The 26569-nt window shown below is 37.2% G+C and overlaps 1 long non-coding RNA gene across 2 annotated transcripts in view; it reads left to right on the top strand.

The window, feature by feature from the left end:
* The window catches only part of LOC309509153, a 64665-nt gene that overhangs the window by 26216 nt on the left and 11880 nt on the right, over positions 1 to 26569 (top strand). The window contains exons 2-4 of one of the 2 annotated variants that reach the window (XR_014209807.1): positions 17103 to 17214; positions 19486 to 19509; positions 22881 to 23470. This is a non-coding gene — a long non-coding RNA (uncharacterized lncRNA). Of the gene's footprint in view, positions 1 to 17102; positions 17215 to 19485; positions 19510 to 22880; positions 23471 to 25818; positions 26410 to 26569 lie in introns of those variants that run through there. The other variant, XR_014209808.1, reaches the window with a different exon arrangement.

Raw genomic sequence — 26569 nt, 5'->3', positions numbered from 1 at the left:
GTCATTCACGCTAGAGCTCGGCCAATGTATGCACTGTTATTGATACAGTTTCCACATGTTCACTGCAATAAATTAGAAAAACACTCTGTAAATAAATAAGTACAAGTAAAATAATTGGTTTGTTGATGGACACTTGTTAATGCTGATGGTGAGGAATTACAGTTACAACATCTCATAATGTACCACAAACTAGTGTATCACTGAGAAACGTCCTGCTCGAGTCGTCCTTGCAATGGAGGTTCGGGTTCAATAACTAGTTCTTCCAGTGTTTCATCATCGGACTCGCCCTCGCATTGATATGGTAAAATCTACGTGATTGTTCATTACTGTGTTTAGTTTATGGTGTCCTGAAGCCTCAGGACAAGCAGAGCTGACGTTGTTATGGCAATGGGCGTTTTGGTTTCCGACACGCACACGGCAGACCAGTCACAGCAGACTGAGCTGTCTGGCCAATCAGAGCAGAGTAGCTCACGGAAAGGCGGGATTTAGAGAGATTGATTCATCTGATGAGTCATTTGAGAATCATTGAAAATGTGGTGAATGTGATGTGCAAATGTATATTATGAGAAAATGAAACAGTTTTTTGATCTTTGATACACGTAAACCTGTTGTAGGAGACTCAAAAACAACATTAGGAAACTTTAAAATAGCATAAAAGAGGCACTTTAAAATAAATACTGCAATATTCCATAAAAAAACAAGAATTGTCAATTTAGTTTTCATGGTGACTTTAACTACAGTCAAACTACCCTACTGATGAAAATAACTAATTAAAGCGGTTTTAAATTGCAATAGCTTTTTAAAGAGACGCCGATAAATAGTTTTTTGCATTTAGACCAATATTTTTGTGTTTATAGTACACTTATAAATCTTTTTGAACATTAATAGAACATTTGAACAATCAGTCACTCTGATAACCAACAGAATTAAAGGTACTTTTTGAACTGATTCTTTTACATGAACTTTTCAAATGAATAATTTCACCGAATGAATCAGACTTCCTAAATGCTTCATATGAAAGTGTGTATGTAAATATTTGGTGAACATGTTTTTTTGTTGTTTTTTTTACCTCAGTTTACTTGATTGTAAAGCTGTGTGCACAATAAAGTATTACAAAAAATATAGCAATGTTGAAGTTTTGACAAGTCACATGGCAGCTTGTCAGTTATTAAGCATATTCACCTTACAACATGCAAAGTCAATTTACATTTCAATTTGCTCTCCAATAACAGAATATGAAACCTACTTTTTGAAATGATTCTTTTACATGAACCTTCCGAAGGAATCAATTCACCAAATGAATCAGACTTCATAAATGCTTCGTAAGACAGCGTGGGTGTTTTTGGTGAACACGTTTAATTATCACATCAGTTTAATTGATTGTAAAACTGAGTATACAGTACTGTATTACTAAAACTATAGAAATATCAAAGTTTTGACACTGCAACTTGTTACTGGAGAGTTATTGAGCTACTGTCATACTGCTAAATTTTTTTAAAAATCAATGTCAATTGCTGTTTGCAAGCCATTTATTTCTGTAATATGACATTTCCAGGTGAAAATAGTGATTTTTTTTATCCATTAGGAATTGCTTGTATTGTAAAAAGATTGTTACATACTACAATGGAGCCTAATACAATACCTAAATAGCTATTTAGCTGTTAGTTGACATTCAATATCCCACGCAGCCTATAGTGACATAATTTCATTCAGACTAGAGCATGTTATTACATTTTTATGAGATATTACAAGGAAAAACATTTTGCACTGATGAATTGTTCATAAATATGAGAGTTAATAATTGTGTAGGCTCAATGCAGAATTTCAATTATTCTCTAGAACATTCTTCTTGCATTCACCCTCCATCGTACCAGACTTGTATCTGGCATCACTGTGTCTGTGCATCACTGGTTTTTGGTGTTGTCATGGGCCTGGAATTATTCATTTAAGAGGACAAAAACATTGACTTGCAAGTGTAACTGTTGAGATTGTTCATCCAGTCGCTCAGTCACAGGCGCTGAGCAATATCAAGAACCGGCGCACTGAATTCATCATGTTTCAATTGGTAGTCAGGAAGGCTCCCTGTCATAGAGATTTGTTAAAAGCGGTTTCTGCAAGAATGAACGGATGCTTCAGAAAATCAGAGCGTGAGCCCAGAATACACGTCCCATAAGCCAGCTGCTATCAGTATACAATCTCTGTTATCATTCAACACCTCAGTTTTTTATTATTTTAAAGAGGGCACTGTTTGTTCTGAGCGGGAAAAATCAGGCAGTGCCGTTCCTTCACATTTATTAGGACGTGATGGATCTTTTCCCTTGTTCTTTGAGGAAACTTTTGCTCGTACCTTGATTTAAAGAGATACACACAAGCCAGTTTATCAGTCCTGGTTCCCCTGATTGATGTAAAAGATGTAAAGCAGTGATTCTGGTGGGTTGCAAGTCTCTTGATGGTTGCAAACAGCTGATTTGTTGGAGTTTGAGTCATTGCACAAAAGTGTTGCTTGCATTTTTAACACCCTTTTTTTATTAGAGAAATTAATATTTAGATAAAAACAGCTATTTATAACAGTTTGTTTCCATTATGTCTCCCACATCACATTTTACTCCCAAACAAAATGATTTTAAAATGTTTTGCAAACCAGTTTGAACGAATCATTCAAAAGAAACAGTGATTCTCTATTGTTTGGTTAGCCTAGAAAGCTGTTAAAGTTATAATAATTGGGTTCATGTTAAAAATTGTATGTGTCATTCCACCTGATGAAACACAATAAGAGCCTTTAGATATGTCAAATACATCCATCAATTAAAAAGCAGAAAGCTTTGTTTGAATTTTATAAACTAAAATCAGTCAGTTGAAAAGCCAATTTAATGACTCAAAAGTGTCTTTTCTTATGCCTTGTAAGGATATGTTTGCCAGAAATTATGGAGTTTTGGTGTTTGGTTATTGGTATCTCTGCTCACTGTCTGTATTGAAACTTTAATTATATTAGAATAGCAACTTTACAATTTTTTAGGGGTTTCTGTTTGTGTGGTTAGAGAGGTGCTGCTTTCATGAGTTCCACCCATGTGTCGTATTTTTATTAAAGAAATGGTCACAAGCCAAATGAGAAAGTTATACTTAATGAAAATGCAACAGTTATGATTATAGTGTGAAATGGTGTTTTAATAAAGTGAATTGTCTGTTAAGCTGATAACCTGTCAGTCATTGGGAACATGAGAATAGAATTAATTCTGCTTAGAAAAGGCCTCTGAATAGGAAGCAGTTTAATGCAGGAGCTTTATGAGGCCATAGAATAAAATGTCTGATTTAAGCTTTTGTCTCCTTTCATTTCAGTAATTCATCCATAAAATGTAATGGAAACCTTAGACGTTTTATGCCCGCTTTATTGGCAGACACTTAAAGATGTCAGTTTTTTTTAAAACCGGCAGGTCAAAGAAAATAGAAGCTCTAGCCAATTAGACTAACTCACCGATTCTTCAGATAAGGGTTGAAACTCTGTCACAATTTAATGTGCTAAAAATAGCAGCATTTCCACTTTAAAATTATTCAGTGAACATAATGGTCTTAACATAAATATACCATTTCATTTGATTTTCTCTTTATTTATTTTATGACATAACACAATCCAGATATATATGGATAGGTTTACATGCATTCATGGACAAAAACAATTTAATTTTCTCATAATATATATTGCAGCATTACCTCTTTTCTCACAGTCTCTGAAACTGTTCAATAAAGGATTCGGTCTCTCTAAACCCCTCCTTTCCGAGAGCCTACTCTGCTCTGATTGGTCAGATGGTCCAGTCCGTTGTAAAAGGTTTACTCTGCTCTGATTGGTCAGATGGTCCAGTCTGTTGTAAAAGGTTTACTCTGCTCTGATTGGTCAGATGGCTCAGTCTGTTGTGATTGGTTTACTGTGCTCTGATTGGTCAGATGGTCCAGTCTGTTGTAAAAGGTTTACTCTGCGCTGATTGGTCAGATGGTCCCAGTCTGTTGTAAAAGGATTACTCTGCTCTGATTGGTCACATGGTCCAGTCCGTTGTAAAAGGTTTACTCTGCTCTGATTGGTCAGATGGCTCAGTCTGTTGTGATTGGTTGACTGTGCTCTGATTGGTCAGATGGCTCAGTCTGTTGTGATTAGTTTACTGTGCCTGATTGGTCAGATGGCTCAGTCTGTTGTGATTGGTTTACTGTGCTCTGATTGGTCAGATGGTCCAGTCTGTTGTAAAAGGTTTACTCTGCTCTGATTGGTCAGATGGCCCAGTCTGTTGTGATTGGTCAACCGCTTATCGGAAACGAAACTCCCATTACCATTTCTGATTTTCAGCCCCGGATCTCCCTCAGCACTTGATACACAGTGATACGAACAGTAACGATGTCATCGGTTTTACCGTATCAATTCGAGTCTGAATCCTCATCCTTTGGAAGTGCAACAAAGTGGATTTGCTTTCGCAATGCAGAAAACAGCGTCTTGTTGACATGTCGTCAACATGAACCAAACTCTTCCAGGCCTCAGCTACAACTACAGTGTTTGAAGGTGGTTCAAAGAGGGCGGGTTTTTGTTCGCAGGCAGCCAATGAAGACCATATAGGCTGAAATTATGCAAATTTGTTACAAACCTGCATTGGTTTACAGGCAGTTCAGAATCAGTTCTTATAGGAGACAATAACTCCAAGCTACTTTGCAGCTATATTATACACTACATGAAAGCAGGGTTCTCAAGTTTTATCAAAAGCTTGGAGTGAGATCACATGTGGTTAGGGGAGGAGCCCTAATGGAGCCCCGCCCCCGCTCGTCCCCGCCCCCCAATTTTACCCATTGTTCATAATTAACCAGCACAAATTTAAATTATAACAATTGGTAAATCTGATAAATGACAGAGCAATTCATCACATCAAATATACTCTTTAATGTTATATTTCAAAATTACAAATATACAAAAATTACAAAAATATAACAAATTGCTCCAAACTGTTTGGAAAAACAAATCTTTTTGCATTTTGAATGTGTCTAGTCGAAATGGTATAATGATTTATTGTGTGGTGGGACATTGTGAACAAATGGACATATTAGAGTATTAAGGTGTGTGTGTACACAAGAGTACACACTCCAGCTTATGAAATGTGTTTTGTGTTGTAAGTGTTAAATACAAAAATACAAATGCAATGGCAATGATTAATGTATGTTTTGACAGGATATAAAATATTACCCAGAGCACTCTGCTTTAATACATGTAGCCTTAATGTAACTAGACAGACTATTAATACAGTATAATATATAATTTAAAATAAAATAAAATAAATAAATTTAAATTTATTTAAAATAAAATGAAATACATCTTCATTCCTTCCCATACCCACTAACATTTCCCTTAGTTTCAGATAACGTAAGCTAGCCAAACTGAGCCAAAGCTTCTGGCCTGGTTGCAAAGTAGTTGTAGAGTTTTTGACTGCATCAATAATAATGTAAACGATGGGCTATATATTAAATGTTCTAGCCTAAAAATGTTAGACGAGCTTTCTTCCAACTTACTTTCTCCATCACAACGTGTGTTCGCGCGAGAAAGTTGGCCGAGAATGTTCCGTCAACTTCCGTGTGTTCGCGCATCTATGTTGCCTAGTAACGAACGCAATCTGGCCGAGATGTGCTGGCGGCAGGAAACTTCACTTTGTGTGCCTGTGCCTCGTATACAGTTATATATAAAGCTTGCAGGACAACGTGGTTGGCATTGCCTTTTCAGCGTGAGAAATACACGGTGTGGCGTGTGAGCGTGTGAACTGGTTGAATTGCGTGTGTCTCACGGCCAATGCGTGAGACTTGAGAACCCTGATGAAAGGTAATATCCGAAAAAGAATCATCACTCTTAACACACACACACGCACGCATTCACACGCACATTCTCCTCCAGGGAAGAATGCCACTCTTTGAATCAGCTTTGGGAATGAACTAAAGACACTGGACGCTGGTCTTCATCCTATAGCGCGCAGACACAAACACACACCTGTGCCCAAATCTTTCCAGATGGAGGGATTTCTGGTAGGATGAAAATAATTAGAGAGTGGGGGGAAATAAGCTGATCTTGTTGGCTCTGGGATTTGGCTTTTGACAACAGGGTGTAATTGTTCAAGGTGCGGAGCTTTGGCTCCTGATGTGTGGTGGACAGGTGTGGGAGAGATAAGGCACGCGTCTCGTGGCGTGATGAGGGCGCCGGCAAGAAATAAATCCAGCTCATTGCTCACCGGAGGATGAATTTAGGGGCGGAGGACAGGTCTTAAAGTCAGTGGCAGCAGGGTGAAGCCAGCGCCATATCAGAGCTGCAAAGGCACAGAAATTGGGGACCAAAAGAGGGTCAGGCTGATATTTGATGGTTTCTTGAATTCATCCACTGTAAATGTGTCACACAGTGAATATAAGAAAAATCTGCTTATCTAGTGTCATCAGCAGAACAGCTGGAGTGAAAGTAAAGAAATAAGATTTATAGGCACACAAAAAGGCGGCAGATTGACTTTACATTTCTAAATTTATAGTTTCATTCTGCTGACTGGATATTTTTGTCCAAACCAGAACATAATTGACAATGAGTTATGAAATCAATACTTGTTGCTGTTTGTTTGCATTTTGAATTACGTATGCTTTTTACTGTTAAATCAAACATATTTCTCAAAAATGTACCCCGGGAGCTGTCTAAACAAACAGTTTTATATCAGGCAGTGCTGCTGATCTGAAGAGTTTGAGCTCCCAGCATGCATTGCAGCATGAATAAATGATGTGGTTCCTGTAATAGGATTATTATATTTATTTTTTTCAGTTTTCAGACTTATTTATGATGCTGTTGTTTTTGTCGTCAGACTCGTCACTGATGGTTATTTGTTGTGGTGATATTTTAACTTGATGTTTGTTGAATTGAGGTTCGGCTGTTGAGGTCCATGCACATCTATAAAACTAATGCATATAATATTTTTGCTTTGTAAAATGTTCTCTTTTTTTGCACACATGCAGCTTGCAGAGTTCACGTCAAATTAACTCTTTAAAGGGGTCATATAATGGTACATGCACTTTTACATGTTGATTGTACTGAAATGTGTGTTGGCAGTGCCTGTACACAACCATCATAAAATGATAAAAATCCATCCAGTGTTTTTTTTTTAATCTCCTTATATGTTTTCCCCTGTCTCAAATCAAGCCGTTCGACCTTGTGACATCACACGGTCGGACGCCCCTCCCACGATTGTTGATTGACAGCAGCGTTTCAACACAGACACGCCCTCGCTCGTGAGCGAGCTGTCATCATAGTCCGCGTTGTTGATACGCTGGAGCAGAATGGCGTCTAAGCGATTGTGGTGTTCTGTTCTTGGGTGTAATAGCGAACACAGCAGTCATTTTGATGTTCCTAAATCCGAACCGCTGAAGACGCAGTGGCTGAGTTTTGTTTTCGAAGGGAATATTCCCCACGATCAACGTCAATGCTTTCATGTTTGCGCGAATAATTTCTTACCAAACGAGGGTCAGTATAAAGCTGGTTTTGCTAAGAAGCTGCTCCTGAAAAAAGGATCGGTACCAACTATTCGTGTTCCTGCTGCACCTCCAGAAGAAGAAGTGAGTGTAACGTTTTATTAACCTTTATATCAATCTTTGCAAATCGCTTGCACGCTTCTAGAATGAATGCAGCTAAGGTTTACACTCAGGGTACATTACGGCATGTTTCCTATGTACAACGTTCTCAATATAATTCATAATCCCAAGTTTATAATGAACAACGCGTTATGGTTATTGTGTTATGGTTATTACAAACAATCCGCACAGAACAGAGGGGCGGGGTGAGCAAAGCTCATTATCATTTAAAGACACATGCACTTAAGGGGATACTTCACTTTGAAATACAATTTTGGTATGTTTTAGCTTACCTCAAGGGCATCCAAGATGTAGGTGTCTTTTTTTCCGCAGTAGTTTCAATTTAGATATTTTTAGGTCAAACCGTTCTTGTCTGTCAGTCATATAATGCAGGTCGATGGTCACTGTCTCAAAGAGCATGCACAGAGTCCAAATTAAAACAATTCCCCATCGTCCAAATTAAACAATTCCCCATCGTAAGTACACATTGATGGCCTAAGACACGAAACGAGCGGTTTGTGTGAGAAAACGAACAGTATTTATATAGTTTTTACCTCTTGTACACAGCCACGTCCAAGTGATCTGAGAGCGCGGGCGGGTATAGATATATACACTAGATGTCGCCTTGGCTACTGCAGTTCATTGGAACGAAACCGTAGCCAATGCGACATCTAGTGTATATATCTATACCCGCCCGCGCTCTCAGATCACTTGGACGTGGCTGTGTACAAGAGGTAAAAACTATATAAATACTGTTCGTTTTCTCACACAAACCGCTCGTTTCGTGTCTTAGGCCATCAATGTGTACTTACGATGGGGAATTGTTTAATTTGGACGATGGGGAATTGTTTTAATTTGGACTCTGTGCATGCTCTTTGAGACAGTGACCATCGACCTGCATTATATGACTGACAGACAAGAACGGTTTGACCTAAAAATATCAAAATTGAAACTACTGCGGAAAAAAAGACACCTACATCTTGGATGCCCTTGAGGTAAGCTAAAACATACCAAAATTGTATTTCAAAGTGAACTATCCCTTTAAACGGCGTGCTGAAAACAGAGCTGTTTTTGACCAGGTAAAATGAGTGTTTTCTTACAATACTAATGAAAATTTTTTATTAAAGTGTATTACAAACTTTTCATTTAGACCCTAAAGAATCATAATAACTTGTACAAAAATGGCATTATATGACCCCTTTAATGCGTGATTTTTTTTTTATTATTACATGTAAAATAAAAATCTTAATGTTCCTTTTTGCTTCAAAACAATTTGAGTATTTGAGGAACAAGAATACTTTAGTTGTCCTTATGTGAATTTATTAGCAGAATGAGATGTTTTGCATTTAGTAAACAATCAAATTCAAATTGATTAAACTAAGTTTTACTGACGACCACAATAAAGACAAAAAACTTGATGCACCGTGTTTCATGTGTAATAACAACAGGTCTTCGTTGTTTTTGTGGTTTATGTCTCTAATGTTGTCTGACTACCCTGAACTTTTGGTTATATGAATTTGAACGTGTTATTGAGAGAATTTTATGTTTATTTGCTGTTGTAGTTTTAGTGTTCTATTCCGGAAAGTCGTATCTGTAATCATTATGTTGTGAAACATGATTTTGATGATGCTCCCAGTCTCAATGCGGAGACACGAGGAAAAGTCTGTCCATCTGTTTTGTAGTCAACAGGCACAAACAGTTGAAATGAGGCAATTTTGTACAAATGGAAGTGCTATTAAAGTTGTATTCTCATCTTTAATAGAAAAGTAAAAAAGACGAGGAACACACAGCGGGTTGCACTCAAGTGTGAAATAATTCCCATTTTCAATGAAAAAAGATTGCCTTTAAAATAAAGTATATATATATAAAATATATTTTCATAAACTATAAGAGGGTTCTTAAACATATTTGTTTAATGAAGTGGGATCATATAACAATAGCAAATGAAGAATTAATTAACTTTAGTGTGGTAGCCACCCTTTCCTCTGCTGTAGATTTCTCATTCCCTCTGTGAGGAACGGGAGAGATATATGATCAAAAAGTTGCCTTTTTCCCCACAAATGTGACCCTGGATCACAAAACCAGTCATAAGTCACACTGGTTTATAGCCAACAATACATTGTATAGGTAAAAATGATCTATTTTTCTTTTATGCCAAAAATCATAAGGATATTAAGTATAGATCATGTTCCATGAAGATATTTAGTAAATTTCCTACTGTAAATATATAAAACATTTCTTTTTTTGAGTGAATGCAGCACAATCGCGAACATAAATGGACAACTTTAAAGGCGATTTTCTAAATGTTTCGATTTTTTGCACCTTCAGATTCCAGATTTTCAAATAGTTGTATCTCAGTCAAATATTGTCCTATCAATGGAAAGCTTAATTATTCAGCTTTCAGATGCTGTATAAATCTCAATTTCAAAAAATGTACCCATGTGACTGGTTTTGTGGTCCATATATGGTTTATTTTCTATTTTCATATCTCTTTTGTGAAACGGGTAAAAGTTTTAGCAGTCTCAATTGTAAAACAATGCATACAACCTGTGCTTATGCGTACATATGCATATCTAGCATAAAAGCACTTTTTTATTATAATTGTTACATGACTGGTAATCTTTGTACCAGTCATGCTGACTCTTTTCAGACTTATAAATAACAATATGGAATCATTTTTGTTGCAGCCATCTTGGAAATGACATGTAATGGTGCTTCTCATTGAAGACGAAGTTTATTGATCTATACAGGTCGGATTTCTGACCTCAAACCCGTTTCTTTGGTCGTTTTTAAGTATGAGGTGGGAGAAGTTCTGAGCTGGATCATCCATCCTACTTCCTCATTTACTTCCTAGTGGGCTAAGCTGGCCATTAAGCGTCATTGATGTGTAAACGCAGTTGTAATGTGTTGTTTTCATCTGTTTGCTGTCAGAAAGTTCGAAATGAGTTGTTTTGGCAGTTTAGTTTCAATAATGGTCTTCTTGGAGTGTCTCAAAGGTTTCTGCCAATGGCAAGATCTTTATGAGAAATAAAATTCATCCTCAAAAGGATAACGCATACCTAATTTAGGGCATTTTATGACATTCAAATACTCAAATCACTTGACGTCTTGACTTTACCCCTAGAAGTCATATTCTTTGCTCTCCCAAGACTATTGTTTTAAATAAAGGCTTTGGGAGTGTGTCATGTGCTTTTGATATCCTGTTATAGGCTGAATAGGAGCTTTTTCTTGTATTCAACCTGTGATGCATTCTCATTATAAAATACAATTTGACTTTGGTGTGTGCAAAACAGCTTTCAAATCCCTCACAGAAATGTCATTTAGTCACACCACACTGACAATATAGAACATTTCTGTCATAAAATCTTCTAATTATCTGCTTTTGTCAGCAGGGGTGCAGAAACTATTAGAAAATGTGTGTGGGGGGCAAAATCATGTTTTTCCGACCGCCTTCAAAGTAATGAACGTCCTGAAAAAATATCATTTTACTTGAAAAATAAATGCAGTCTTGCGTTTGTTCAGACGGAATGCGAGTTGATCACAAATGTAGCCGTGATCCAAAGTCCCTCAAGCCATGTGATCTTTATTCTAAGCCTGTTTTGATGTTCTGTCCATAATCAGCGGATGGCCTGCAGGAAATCTGAGTGTTGGTGTGGGTAGTTCATCAGCCTGCTTGATGTCTGTTGTTTGTCTCCGGTTGTTTGTCTGGGAGTGAAGCTATTAGACAATGACTGCACATTTTATGAGCTCATTTCTGCCCATACTAAACACACATTCAGTTCCCAGGATGCTCTGCTGAGGGAGGTGGGGGAGTCTGCTGCCAGCGAGCACTGAACCAGGATTGTAGATTGCAGTGAATGATAATTCGCATTATGTAAGTTTTGGATTTTTTAAAAATTTTACAGTGGACTTGTATATATATATATATATTAGGGCTGTAGTCAAGACCACCTTTGTTGAGTCCAAGACCAGGACTAGTCGAGTCCAAGTCAAGACCAAGTCCAAAGAGGTTAGAGTCCAAGACAAGACCGAGTCCGAATCCAGACCGAGTCCAAAAAGATTCTAGTCCGAGTCAAGACCGAGTCCAGGACAGGAAACAAAAAGTCTGCAAAAAAATATAGCCTATAGAAATTAAATCATTATGTAATAATGAAATAATGAATGATTTTAATTGTTTTTAAAATAATTGACTAATTCAAAGAACAACAAAAAAATAATGATATAGGCCTAAAGGAGCACACACATTCGTTTCGACTGTCTGATCAGCCTCACATTCTGTTCCTGTCAATCATACACGCGATATCAACCAATTAAACTGCATGAGGGAGGGCCGAGCCAACTCACACACACACACACACACACACACACACACACACACACACACACACACACACACACACACACACACACACACACTAGAGATGCGGATAAACCGCGGATCGGGCGGATGACGTGACGACAAATAATATTTTAATTAAATTCGGGCAGGTGGCTGTTGAACCAATCAAATGAAAAAAGTTTGCCACTAAGCAAACCTGCAAGCTATGAGCCCAGCTGTCAGTAGCCTACTATTGGAGGAGGCCTAAACGTCTCGTAGATGAGACTGCCTGGGTTATTTTGTTTCGATATTTGCTAGCCTATATTTTAAAACAGCCAGTCATTGGAGCCTACCACTCGTAGAATAGGCATTTAAAAGAGAGGCAGATTATGGAGTGATTTGACTCAGAAATGTATAACAAGTCAGAAAACTTTGCCCATTAATTAGATGTGCAAGGCAAGCAGGCAAGTTTTTGGGTTGTTATGGTCTGGACAGTTAAAAATGTGAATATTCACGTTGCACTAGCGGTGGACTTTCAGCGAGTTTATTTAAACATTTATTTTTTAAAGAGCCGTTTGTGAGTCAAACGAGCCGGCTCACGAAAAAGAGCCGAAATGCCCATCGCTAGTTATTAGGTGGCCAGTGTTTCACTTTCCCTCCAATAATATTTTGTTTCAATATCACGGCGACGTAGCCTATGTGTGCTTACTGGGAACATAATAAAGACACCTGGACTCGGTCGAGACCAAAAGCCATATTTGGCAAGACCAGTGGCCGAGACCGAGACAAGTCCGAGACCATAGAAAAACGGTCTCGAGTACTACAGCCCTTATATATATATATATTAGAGGTGGGCATAGATTAATTTTTTTAATCTAGATTAATCTAGATTCATTTTGAAATTAATCTAGATTAATCTAGATTAAAATGGCTCATTTGAATTCTGCCGAAGGCATTCAGAATATGTGTGCTACCCAAATAATGACTATAAAAGTAAGTCTTTGAGAACGGGTTTCTCAAGCCAGGTGGCGCATTAGACCAGGGGCTCATCTCCTGTTTCCAAAATGCATCACAAACTGCTTGAGAAAGCTGTTCTACTCATAGACTGTAAAAGGTTACTACTGTTACCGTCCGTAGACAACATTAGGTAGGCCTATGTTATTATCAACTACTATAGGCTATCAATTAGGGATGGGCGATATGGCCTAAAATCTATATTGTGATATACATTGCAGCCTCTTGCGATAACGATATATATTATAATAAAACCATTTCAGAACAGGTTACACAGACCCTGCTAAACAACTGCTAAATGTTTTTTTTTTTTTTTTTTTTTTTTTTTAAAGGGTGTATGTAGTTTTGAGAACATATATTGTGCAAAACTGTAAGTATACAACATAATTTTGCAGATAAATAAAATTTAAGTACGCTAGCTGCAGAGACTTAAGTAGGTCTAATGTTTATTATGGCTTGGAGCTTATGAAACCCCAAATTTAAAATTAGAATATTGTCTAACTGATGTCTTTTCAGTTAAAAAGAAACACAACAACGATTCTTAAAATCGGGCGCAGACAGAGATTATGTGCTACAGCACTAAGATATATTGGGAATAATACGCGCGCGCTGGTATTCAGTGATATGTTTCAGGGCCTGAGTTTCGTTTTGGAAAATGGGGGGGAAATCCCCCCTTAGGTGATTCTTATGGGGGGGAATTTTTTATTTGAGGGGGGAGTTTAGACTTTTTTTTTTTTTTATTACATGTATCTCGCCTAAATGTATGCTCACTCATTGCATTTTTACAATGGGGTAATTTTGTTCTTAAGAATTTACACAACACAAGGAAGCTTGATTCCTCAATATTTGAATTAAATTGAAAAAAGTAGCACAAATAAATACAATAGAATAGAGATCCCAATAAAGAGAAATAAAGAGAAAAGTTTTTGCTTAGGTCTAACACTAGTATTCAGAAATACTACAGAGACTGAATAAAGTAATCAAATGAAAAATAACACTGGGTAGTATTTTAGTCCTGACTAAATTAAATACATAGGCTATTAATCCTGATTACTTAAAATGAAAGCTATGTTTTGTTGTTTTGACAACCAAAATTAATGACAGACAGACACATATGGCTGCTGTCCCTTTAAGAGCTAGTGCACGGATCCTGTGTTCATTATACCGTCACGTGCGATTTATGCTTATTTATAACCGACTGTGTTTAGAGGATACTCACCAAGACCGAAATTGACATCATTTTCGCATGTTTTTGACTGTTAAAGCGATATAATCCACGAAAAATAACTTTTGTTACCCGCGAGCTGTGTGTGAGGCGGCTTTACTCTATGTATGTGTGCAGAGAGAAAAAAACATCTCTCAGACAAGAGATGTTTAACATCGCGTGAATGCTTAAACTGGTAAGACTTAAAAAGACGTGCAAATGGTAAACTTTAGTTACTCGTGATGCAATGCTGGCCCGATTATGCAAGTGACAATTCCGTCTATCCCGACTCCCGAGACGCGAGAGTGTATTATCGCCTCCTGCAGCGCTTAACGATTGCCTTGTGCTGTTCAACCCATTTTGAGAGACGAGAGATAGAAGACGCGGCACCGCAGAATCACTCAAGCTGTTTGAGAAATTGCGTCTCGCAGACAGTTTTAAAATTTGATTTTATAATCTGTGTGGATTCATTTACTAATACAACCTACATGCTAAAGGGAATCAATGTGGGAATTTCCCGCATTATAAGTGGGAGACCTGCGGGAATGAATAAAATTATGCGCAATACCCGCAATCCCGCGCCAAAATTCAAGCCCTGTGTTTCGTTTTGAATTTGAGATGGTAGAACGGATTAGTCGTGTGTTAACCTACCGAACTGTTACCCCACACTCTCTGTATATAGTTTGCTGCTGCTCGTCGGACGGCTTAAACCCGAACCAAGTCCAAATAATGGATGTTGCACCGATCTTTTTCACCAGCTTTCACTTTCAGCCGTGTTTACTTAAGATGACGACGAATATGATGCGTTGCAGCCGGGTTTACCTCGCGGCCGCGGGTAGATTGCGTCATCATAGCTTGTGTAGTATAGAGCCATCTCCCAACCCAACTTGGAGAATAGATTAACGGCGATATTTTTTTTATCGCCCGATAAGAGTCTCGCGTTAACGCAGCACGATAACGCCGTTAACGGCCCACCACTAATATATATATATATATATATATATATTATATTATATATTATATAAGCGTTCAAGTGGTAATGCTAATCAGTTTAATTGTAAATTACAATTTTATTATGTGAAAACTGATGTGTTTGTGGGTGTATGTACATATATATAGTATATACACACTTACGTTCAAAGTTTGGGGTCGGTAAGATTTTTTGTTTGTTTTTTAAAAGAAGTCTCATGCTCTTCAAACCTGCATTTAAAATACAGTAAAACTAATATTTTTTCTTGAGGGTGTAGGTTTGAATTTGATATTGGTGGAGACATGACATAACAGCAAAGCATAACATAGCATATACCATAACATATAACATACAGTAACATATAGCATAATGTTACAACATATAGCATAACATATAGCATTAAATATAACATATCATAACGTAACATAACATAGTTAGTTAAAAAGGGCACACTTTATCATTCAACTGAACTGTGTGTGTAGGCTGTGTTTCAAATGTTTACCTTACTCCATTCATGCACTAAATGCACGTCCTTGAAAAAGCACGTTCAGTTTTCTAACGTATTTACTGTGCCTTCTTGGGAAATGTCAATGGTATAACCCATTTTAGATGCATATATATCTAGCGTCCCTACTAAATTCGATGCCCTTGCAACATGCATTGATGAATCATTCACAATAAGACCTGGAATGTGTGTTTAGAATGTAAACTGGTTCAATTTTGGTTTAATGTTGATCGTATGCTAGAGAGAAAATGAGTCTCTAAATACAGGTTGTGTGTACCAGAGGGACTACGTCTGAATGTCATCTTCAGATCAGTCACAACAATGTTCATCATCAACCCCACCTGGGACCAATGGGTCTTATCATCACCATGGAGATAGATGGATGTGTGGGTGGTGTGATCAGTTTAGTCCTGAACAGCTGAAGACACAAACAGGTGGTTTTTTAACATCCTGCATTTCTGGAGGAACTGTGCCTGACACTGCACTTACAGCCTGTTCCAGCTCTAAATGATGCCTGAAATCTCACACAAATAGAATCATACATAATTACATCTTGTAGGACCGCTAAAAATATGGATCTTGTGGTTTGGAAGTCTGCCTCCTTCAGAAAACCACACCAAAAAAATAATAAAAAAATTTGCTTCTTGTTTACAATCACAAACATGCTTTCCAGGATCATTTTGTACAAGGAGATGTGCTTGTTGTCCGCCCAAAGAAGGTTTTATTCAGTTTTAAACCATTGGTGAAAGCACCAGTAAGTAATATATCGAATAAGATCTCTATAATTGCTCTGGTTGTTTGTTCCTAGACAGCAATGAGATTAAATCGAGAGCAAAAAGTGTTTATTATTAATATCAGAGTTTCAGTTATCTCATGTTTCAGATGAGATCTTAACAGTGTCTCAAACTAAAAGTTTTCAATTAAAAATCAGGTTTCAGTGTGTGAACTCATTTTTTCATCAAATTACTCATCAAATTCTCATCCAAGACCAAACTATTTGACATACCCATCATTCAATTTATGGTAACGCTTTACAATAAGGTTCACAAGTTAACATTAGTTAACTACCTTAGTTAACGTGAACTAAGAATGAACAATACTTCTTCAGCATTTATTAATCTATTAATCTTATTTAATATTCATTTCAACATTTACTAATATGTTAATAAAATTAAAGGTTGTATTTGTTAACATTAGTTAATACACTGTGAACTAACATGAACAAACAATGAACAGCTGTATTTGTATGAACTAATACAAGTTTAGGTATTGGGTATGTAGAATAAGGCATCAATGTGGGCTAATCATATCATAGTAATATGCATGCTAATACACAACTAGTTAATAGTGAGAATTGGACCCTAAACTAAAGTGTTACCACAAATTAAAACAAATGGAAACAAATGAATCAAGTTTATTGGCAAAGTTTATACCTACTTGTATATTTTCATGCTTTTTTGGTCTTTTTTTTTAGCTTGACGGCTCTTGGTCCCCATTCACTTGTATGAAAGAGAGCAGGACAGACATTCTGCTAAACGTCTCCTCTGTTTTGAAAGAAAGTCACACCGGTTTGAAACGACAAGAAGGTGAGTAAATGATGAGAGATGATATCAATTTTTGGGGAGAACTGTCCCTTTAAATTAGATATAGTCCAGTTTATTCAGTGAATTTTATAGTTAAATTTAGTGTGTGGATAAATCTCCTCTTTTATTGTTTGATATTCAGTCTTCCTCAGACTGCATGACAAAGACCCAGTCCTAATCAAATTTTGGATCTTCTCCAAATGACTGAAGTGACCCATGAGTCTAATTTTGGAAATCCTGACATTATCAGGCAGACTGAATCCATCAGCGCTCATGGGTAATATGTAGTTGGTGAAATGAGTGTCACCTATAACGCCTCGCCAGGTCTTTGTTCAAGTGAATTTCCATTTCACCTCTTGTAGATGATAATAAGTACCAGTGCGAATGGAGATATGCATTTTCTGCTCATCGGCCAAGCTGAGGGCGACTGCTCCATCGGGAAATAACCCAACGTCGCTCCCAGTGGTAGTAGAGTTTTCAATTTCCCCAGCTTATAGAGATGTATTGGCCAATGAGTGCTCCTTCGTTCCCCTGTTGAGCCTCTGCCAGACTCTAATGTGGACTCTCCTTCAAACTGTCACGCTTATACCTGCGTGATAGCAGTGAAACTAATGATTGTATTAGCATAAGTGCTGGTGTAGGAGGTCAGCAGTTACCATGTAAAGACGTCGCATGCATGCGGCTCAATGAAGAGAACGCTATGCTAATGTAGACAAATATGTGCCCGGCGCTTGTCAGGATCCCGTTTATCACAATATGTGCCATTATGTATCACTGAGAGAAACATTCCATATGCTTTCTCCGTTTGGTGCCCAGCTTGCAAAAAAAAGTTAATTTTAGACTTTGCTACACACGATAAATCTTTGTTATTGTAGCCGAAATGTGAGGCATCAGACTCAAATTGGATTTGTGGGGAAATGGAGGGTTTGATGAAACCATGATAATTCCCGCATTGATCGTCTCACTGTCAGTTATAATCCAATTAAAACAGATCGTCTGGATCTAACCTGGCCTCGCTGCTGCAGCGAGTGTGTCCGCAATCCTCCTCCTCGGTCGTCCTTTCTCTGTAATTAAGGATTAAAGGAAAACTCTAATGAAGGAAAAAAGGCTCAGAAGTAGCCTGCTGGACACACAACCGCTCCGTACGTACAGAGCTCATTTCGAGTTCAGAAGAGGAAAAATATGACACACAGAGAATATTCTACCTCAAGTGAAATTGGTCCTTGTTTTGTTGAAGAGTTGGAGAGCACAGAGATGCGAATCCCATTTGGGAAGTTGACAGACACATTTCTTAATATGTACTTCAGATGCGCATTGTACTCTAAACACACCGCTGGGATAGTGTTGCGTGATAAACAAGCACTAGAAATGTATTGTGAGACCCTGCTGTTAAAAAACGGGACGATTCCTAATTTTAGTAGAACCGATACTTCAAGAATGACAGCGTTTTAATGAGAGCCGTATTTCCTGTGTTGCGTTGTGTGCACTGTTCTGGTTCCACTACCCCTGCGTTTGTCCTCTCATTTGAGCTAGTGTGTATCTAGCGCATCACTACTTTAAGATATTATTGACACTTTTGAGCAAGAAAGAAACATGCATGAATGAGATATTGGGAAATGCTTGATGTTAAAAAGAGTTAACCGCAATAAGCCGCAAAATATAACTCAAAGTGGTCGCACTTTATTTTAGGTGTCTTTAACTACTATGTACTTACTTTTAAATTAATCATTTGATACAATGCACTTATTGTGTGCATACATGTTTTTATGTTCTACTTGCAGATAATTACATCTACTGTATAATTACACTGTTGAGCTTTCTCTTACACCTTAATCCACACTTAAACATACCCATACCACCAAACCTGTCGCTAACCTTACCCGTATCCCACCTCAATAGCAGCAAAAATGTTTTGTAATACAACATGAACACAATAAATGTACTTATTTTTTATGTAAGTACATAGTAGTTAAGGACACCTGTGAAATAACCCCTAAATGACAGGTTTTTGAATGTGATTGATAACATAATTAATTATTCTACATGATGCTCATGCCCTCAAATAGACATCAAATGAGTGTGATTAATTTTGTCAAGCCATCCCTTTTCACCATTGAAGTTTGAGACGGTTTAGTGCAGTAATAACTTTAATTTGGCTTGATCCTTTTATCAATGTTGCAAACATCTCTATCTATTCTTGTTTAAATAATAAATAAAACAAAGAATTCCCATGTTCTGTCATCTATTATTCAATCACTTTTCCTGTTGTTTTAGGTTTTTGCCATGGTATCGGTTCGGGTTCAGTCAGGTATTGTATCGAAGACATTATTTTTTTTAATTGTGACAGATTCAAACGCAGGATTTTGTGTTTTCTACACATGCACTTTAAAAGTTGGCAACTTCAAAAGGTTTTCTGAACGCTCCCCATTGGTCAGCCAAACAGACAGTCCTGCCCCAAACTCGTGCCATTGGTTGCACAACTCAAAATGTGTTTATTTATTTAAAAATTGTTTGCATTTTGAGCTCTGCATTTATATTTTTTCCCCTTAGTTTTGCTCAGAATGTGTGCATGTTGGAAATGCAAGGTATTTTAACATTGAAAAATGATGCACATGAACTTAAAGGGGTGGTTGATTGTGATTTCACTTTTTTCATTTTAAATGGTGTGTAATGTTGCTGTTGGTGCATGAACAGTATCTGCAAAGTTGCTGCGCTGAAAGTTCAACGTAAGCAGAGATATCGTCTTTTAAAAATCAGGAAGTTTAATGCCTACAAAAACGACTCGAATGGGACTACAACGAGATACTTCCCGGGTTTTATACGTAACTAACCCATGCAAAAAAGGGGGCATGGCCATATTTCTGCGGCTTTGTCGAAGAGGAAGAGTTATAGTGGAGAGCTGTAGCCATGCCGTCGAAAGTGTGTTATTTTCACCCAGCTGCCAGGTCTTCTGTGTTCGGGCTTCATACGGACGCTGTAGTTCGTCAACAATGGCTAAAATTTATGTTTGATTATGTTCCTGAAATTTTCAATCGTAATTAATAGCTCTCTGTGCTGCGCATTTTACGGAAGACAGCTTCCAGAATCTCCACGAATTCAATGCCGGATTCAACAAGAAACTGTTACTAAAACATGAAGCAGTTCCAACTTTAAAACCAGAGGCAGCAGTTGTTGGGCCACAACCTGTAACTGTTAAGTAAGACTTAATAATGTTTGCATGTATAATTTCAGACGTAATGTTTTAGTTTTGCCAGCGCTGGCTTTAGTAGCCACTTACACGTACAAACGCGTACAAACATTTTGGACCTGAATTTGTAATTATGTACTAATTTTGTAAATGTATTTTCCATGTATATTTTATGACGTAATTTTTCGATTTGATCAAGAACGTAAACCAATGCCAACGCTGTTTGTTTATAGCCAGTTAGTTCGATGCTATTTTGTGTGTATAAGACAAACGTGTATAAAGTTCAAAAAATGATATGTAATCGCAACAGCCAACTTCAGCTGCTGAAGTTAAAACAATAACTTTAAAAAACGGTATTACTCAGTCATTTATTCAGTTATATTAAATGTTTAATCAGGAGAAACCGTATCTCAAAAGCTAACAAGCAGCAGTAGCATTTACAGCATATCGAAATTCTTATATAATAATAGTAGATTAGAATAGAATAATAATAATAAAAAAATTACCATTCAGAAACGTTTTGTTAGAGCCGTGTTTGGGGAGGTTGCTTGACTCTCTTCATTGCCGCTTTCTGGGTCTGATTCTGGCTCAAACTGATACGGCAGTATTGACACCATTATTTACATTTGACCGGAGCACATGCAACTTTCGCCCGTAAAGGTAATGGGCGTGAAGTTTCCGGACAACATGCACTACGCAGTTTAGCCAATTACAACACACCGGCCCAACTAACCAATCTGAGCCCATTGCCTGTTTCTGAGGGAGTGGTTTCATAGAATCAGGAAGTCAACCGGTCGTTCAAATGACAGAGGAGAAAGCAGCTTACAATAAAGGTGAAATTTATGAAAAATAAGACTTAAAAAAAAAAAAAAAACCCGAAGACATGTTATATTGCACCCCATAAACACAATCATGCAAAGAAAAAAAGCAGTAAACCACCCCTTTAAACCCATCTGCATATTTAAGTGCTCATGCCACTATATTGAATTAAAACTATATAGCTGTGCATTATTTTGTGAACAGCATACTGTAAGTTATTTAAATAATGAATATGGGTAAATGAACATGCATACTGCTAATGGAATATGCATTTGAACACTTTCCAGAAATTAATTACTTACCATGATGAGGGTTTTTATATTACACCATAAAGAATCATCATCGCAAATGAGCCAATAATGCAACTGTGTGTGTGTGTGTGTGTGTGCACGCAAGTGCACATCAGATGATGGGTATCAGGGCAGATTAAATGTCTTCATGCTTCGTTTACTTTCATTACCCTGACAGTAAAGTTCAACAAACCAGGGAACTTGAATGAGGCGCTGATTGCTGAAACCTTAGCCCATTGCTGGCTGATCAAAACTTTCATTTATTTCAGCCCACTCTGTGCAGAGTTATGCCATTAGAAACACGTTTAAATTTATTTAAAATCTATTAGAAAAATTCCTTGTGCCCTAATTACTCCATTTATCACAGTCAGACTTTCGGATATTTGGTAAAAAAAAAAAGAAAACTTTTTGTGAAAGTTAATTGTGTTCAGAGCAGTACCATTTCTTTTTCCAGAAGAAAATGTGAGAGGTGTTTGCCAATGACCACGATGCTAGGGGTTTTTGTGTGGTTGCTAAGGCGTTGCTATGTGGTCAAATGTGTTGCAAATTCAAATAGTTCACCCACAAGTCTCCATGATTTTTCCTTCAATGCAAGATCTTTTTGCTAGTTTGATCATCTACCAGTCCAAAACTTGGAAAATATATGGAAAATAACTTGGATAATCAAGAATTCAGAATATGCATTAATCACTGCTAACCAAATTCCTCCAGCCGTCCAGGATTTAAGCAGTTTTCCCATGTTTGTCGCTTTACACAATTCAAGTTAATTGTCATTGGTGCTCTCGTGCCCTGCGATGGACTACAGGGAGACTTGCGCTACACGGTTTTCGTGTGTGGAGCCGCAGTCTAATTGCATTTGGACAAGAACAAAGCAACTTCCTTAACACACCCTCAAGCAGATGGAAGCAGGATAGAGCGTACAGTAATTAACAAATCTGATGGAGGACAGTTAGCGAATAGCGTTCATTATGCTGCAATTTTCTGTTCCTTTTAAATAAAAGCGCCCAATTCTCCCAAGCATTTGGATTTAATTGCAATTAATTAAATTCTCAGTGAATCCCGCACATTAGCTGGAAAATGATGTCAGTTCACAGTAATTCAGTGTTTTGTGTGTAATTCCACACAGAAGTTTTTTTTTCTCCAAAAGTCAGAAGTCAAATCGCACTCAATGCCCAACGAAAGTGCAATTCTTAGGCTTGTGTAGAAATTGTGCACTTTTTTATACTGTCTATTGGGGAAACCTGCTGAAATTGGATGCATGATCAAATTAGCTAAATATGCACAACTTGGTGTGAGAAATTATGCACAGTTTTTCACTGAATGCACTTATGGTGCACAATCATATGGAAAACTTTTATGATGTTTTTATAAAGCATTTTTTTGGTTGACTTTATGCTTCATAAATGAATGACAGAGCAGCGTGGACATTCTTCAGAACGTCTCCTTTCGTGTTTCACAGAAAAAAAGAAAGTCAGTAACACTTTACCTAAAACCTGTATGTATAATGCATTATAAAGGTGTTCATAATGTATGGTATAATGCATTATATCTTTTCATAAGTAATTACAACCAAAGTTAAAATGCATTATAATATTCACAGATCCCTTGTTAAATCTGAAATTGGTTGTTTGTTGTGGTTTAATGCATTATACTTTCTAGAAGTGTATTATAACTGTGGTTACAATTATTAATGAGACCATACAATGCATTATTAGGTGCATTACAGGGCATAATTAATGCATTAAAAATACGTTTATAATGCATTATCCATAAAGGCTTTAAGTAAAGTGTTACCAGACAGTCATAAAGGTTTGGAACAATGTGAGGGTGAGTAAATAATGAGAGAAATTTAATGTAAAGTTTGAATCTGACTTCTGAAACTTTTTGAATCCTCAGCTGTGGCATTATGGGATAGCAAAGTGTCGACGCTTTAAAGTATCAGCGGATGCAGATGGTCATCAAGGTATTGTTCACCTAGTATTTGTTCATTCTACTCATATGAAAGGCTGCTTTTTGCTTACTGTGTAGCAGGGAAGTATGCAAATTCATATTGGAGTTGCATTTAAATCCTCAACCTTTTTTTTTTTTACTTTGAGCTCAGTGTTAAAACACTGGCAGAACTACATATGACTAACCAGGCTTTTTCATGTGCTGCTTCTGATTCACATTTAGCTAAATTATGGAAAGTAAGATCCATATTCATTAGAAGGAAAAATGAAAGTGGGATAATGTGGCTCATTCGGACTGAACGCTCGGGGCGTTTATTATGTACTGTTTGTACTCCTCTCAGCATGGCTTCTGCATACAATAATGGCCTTCTAACCTGCCCATAGGGAAATATTTGTATTCCACTATCAGTGTATGAAAATATGAAGTAAAAGTAAATCAAACTATTTTCAAAGTAAAATAAAAGCACTGTAGGGAGTCTGAGTTCTGCGCTCTCATTCAAATCTCCAGTTTAACCACATTCGCTCCATTGCATCCTCCGCAGGGACACTGAATGTGACGTCAGTCCGATAGCTTTTTGAAAACACGCCGGACCACCAGCATGCTGAATTCATTTACAACTACTTTAAAACCCGCGGCTCTTCAGTATCTTCAGAATAACACGAGTTGGGTTGAGTTGTTTTTCCTGAAGTCATCTGATTCTCAGCAGGGAAAGGAAGCGCACCGACTGTGGAAGGACGTGCCATATTTCCTTTCATACAAAAGCCATTGACTCGTGCATGAAGACAAGACATTAACAGTCGTTCAATATCATTCATGTTTACTTCAACCTAATGTCTGTATATGGGTAGCTGATACATGTAATATAATGCTCGTTTGTTTATATATATATATATAGACTTAGCAGGATAAAAAACACAACTTTGTCATGACCTTCAGCTACCCATCATCCATTGCTCCTTTCTTCTTTAGTCCTGATTCATTTGAAATCTTTATCAACTGCAAAGCTTGCAGCCTTCACACGCTCTATAAAGCCATCAACTCTCAAATCTCAGCTCAATCTGGCTTTAACGTCTACGTTCATTCACTGTGAAGAAGATGTCTCCGTGTCCCGGCTCGGCTAAACTGTGACATGGAGATCAGGATTAACAGGCAATTTCTAACACGGAGCATGCGAGATATGCGGTGCACTCATGCAGCTAATAGCAAATTATAACTGTTTAGACTAGAATTTAAATGACCTTTGATCTTTGCTTAAAGTCACCATGAAATCAAAATGGATAAAATGCATGTGTCCTCGTAATCTTTAGTACAAAATAACTTCCCTTCCCTCTTGCTGCGACGTCTGTTCTCTGATGATGTGTTTACTGGCGTGAGGGCGGGGCAACCTGTCACTCACATGAGATCCACCAATAGCAAACCACAACCTTCCAATCAATTCCCCATGGACAAAATCAAGTCCCATTTTTTTTTTTCTTGTTCGAGAAGCCGTTTCACTCAGATTTACGTCACAACAGGGAAGAAAAGAAGATCGCAACTTCCTACTTTTGAGTCATGAAGAAGTGATTAGAAGAGTGATGCAAAAATGTATGTTCAGAATGCAAAAGAAAATGTTGCCAATAAGTACTATAATGATCATTTACATAGAAATCTTTAAGAGCCAGTCTGTTTATTTCCATTACATTCATAAGAAGTGTGGGAAATATTAATGCAAGTTGCTGCTACACTCAAAAAAATGTTTAAGCCTTTTTTCAATATTTACACATTTCAATTAATAGTAAAATTCCATCAAATTGAATTGAATAATCCTTACATAATAAAAAAAAATTAAATAAAGCTTAATAAAACATTGGAACAAGGGAATGGACCATTTAGTTTGTGATTTCGTATTCATAAAAAAAGAAGAAAAAATTTAAGTTTAAGATTTATATACAAAATATTTTATTAAGCTCTAGTTTTTTTACTCATTTAAAATTCTTAATTCATAATATGAATAATATGTAAGGATTACGTAAATCTTGAAAAAATGCATAATTTTTTGGGTGCAAAATGCTGCTAAAATGCATTGAATTTTAATTTTTTTGCTTTCTTTTTAGTCTTCGTAACAAGAAAATAAGTCTTCATAACAAAATCACCAGTCTCCTCAAAAGCTGCACAATTTGATGTATCATTCATGTCCGTATCACAAATGATGCAGAAAGACGTAAATGCCAAAGTTTAATAAACTAAAGGTTTTGTTCAATCTGTAAGCATGGGCAATAGTGATGACTGCCTTAGCAAACACCACAGAACATTTAACTGTGTGAAATATTCTGCTTTCTGCATTAAAATCAGAGGAGAAACTGAAATTACAGAGATTGTATGCCATCTGAACCTGGTCCAAATGAAGAAAAGTAAAGCTAAGGATCTTCAGAGACTTCAGCGGAGAGTCGCTTTGATGCCGTCAGTTCTGAGAGCTGGAGTCTCAGCCGACCGTAAGAAAGTAGCGAAAATAACTGAAATAGTTGAGCAGAGATCCTTTTCAATTTGCTGTAACTTTGTGTTGCTAGTTGAAAATCTATGACACAGCTGGAGTTTGATCCACGGAATGATTTGATTTTCACCCATCGAAACTTTGAGATCGGATTGGCTTTCAACATTTGACTTGTCTTCTCCTTAAAAAACATCAAGTCTGGAAATCAAGAACTTCTTTATTCATGAGCAGAAGATTGGATGTGTGCAGGAAGGGAAGGAACCAATTTGTTTCAAGTGCTCTTACAACCCGTGGAGGTTATTAGATGTATCTGCTTCAGAGTTATATTTAGAGCTTCTGGATGCGTCCTCATCCTTTCAAAAGGCGGCATTGTTTCCTGGCGTCGCATGGTGAGATTATAATATGATTTTGACAGCAGAGAAATAGTTTGACAGCTGGCTGAAAGGATGTGTCTTGTGTTCTCGACGCCTGTCAGATGGAAGGTAAACAAGCCACTATTAAAGAGGTCATGTTTATGCATGCTTGTTTCACGATATCCGCGTAGCCTGCCCGTGATGCCAATGCATCTAGACGTCAATATTCCTTTCTTTACCTTGTGGTTTGATGGATATTATGTTTGATTTAAACAGTAGCATGCTCTTG

This window comes from Leuciscus leuciscus, assembly GCF_965113295.1.
Source record: "Leuciscus leuciscus genome assembly, chromosome: 11".
Lineage (NCBI taxonomy): Eukaryota > Metazoa > Chordata > Actinopteri > Cypriniformes > Leuciscidae > Leuciscus > Leuciscus leuciscus.
Note: the sequence above shows the minus strand (reverse complement) of the source record. Positions and strands in the feature narration are given on the sequence as shown.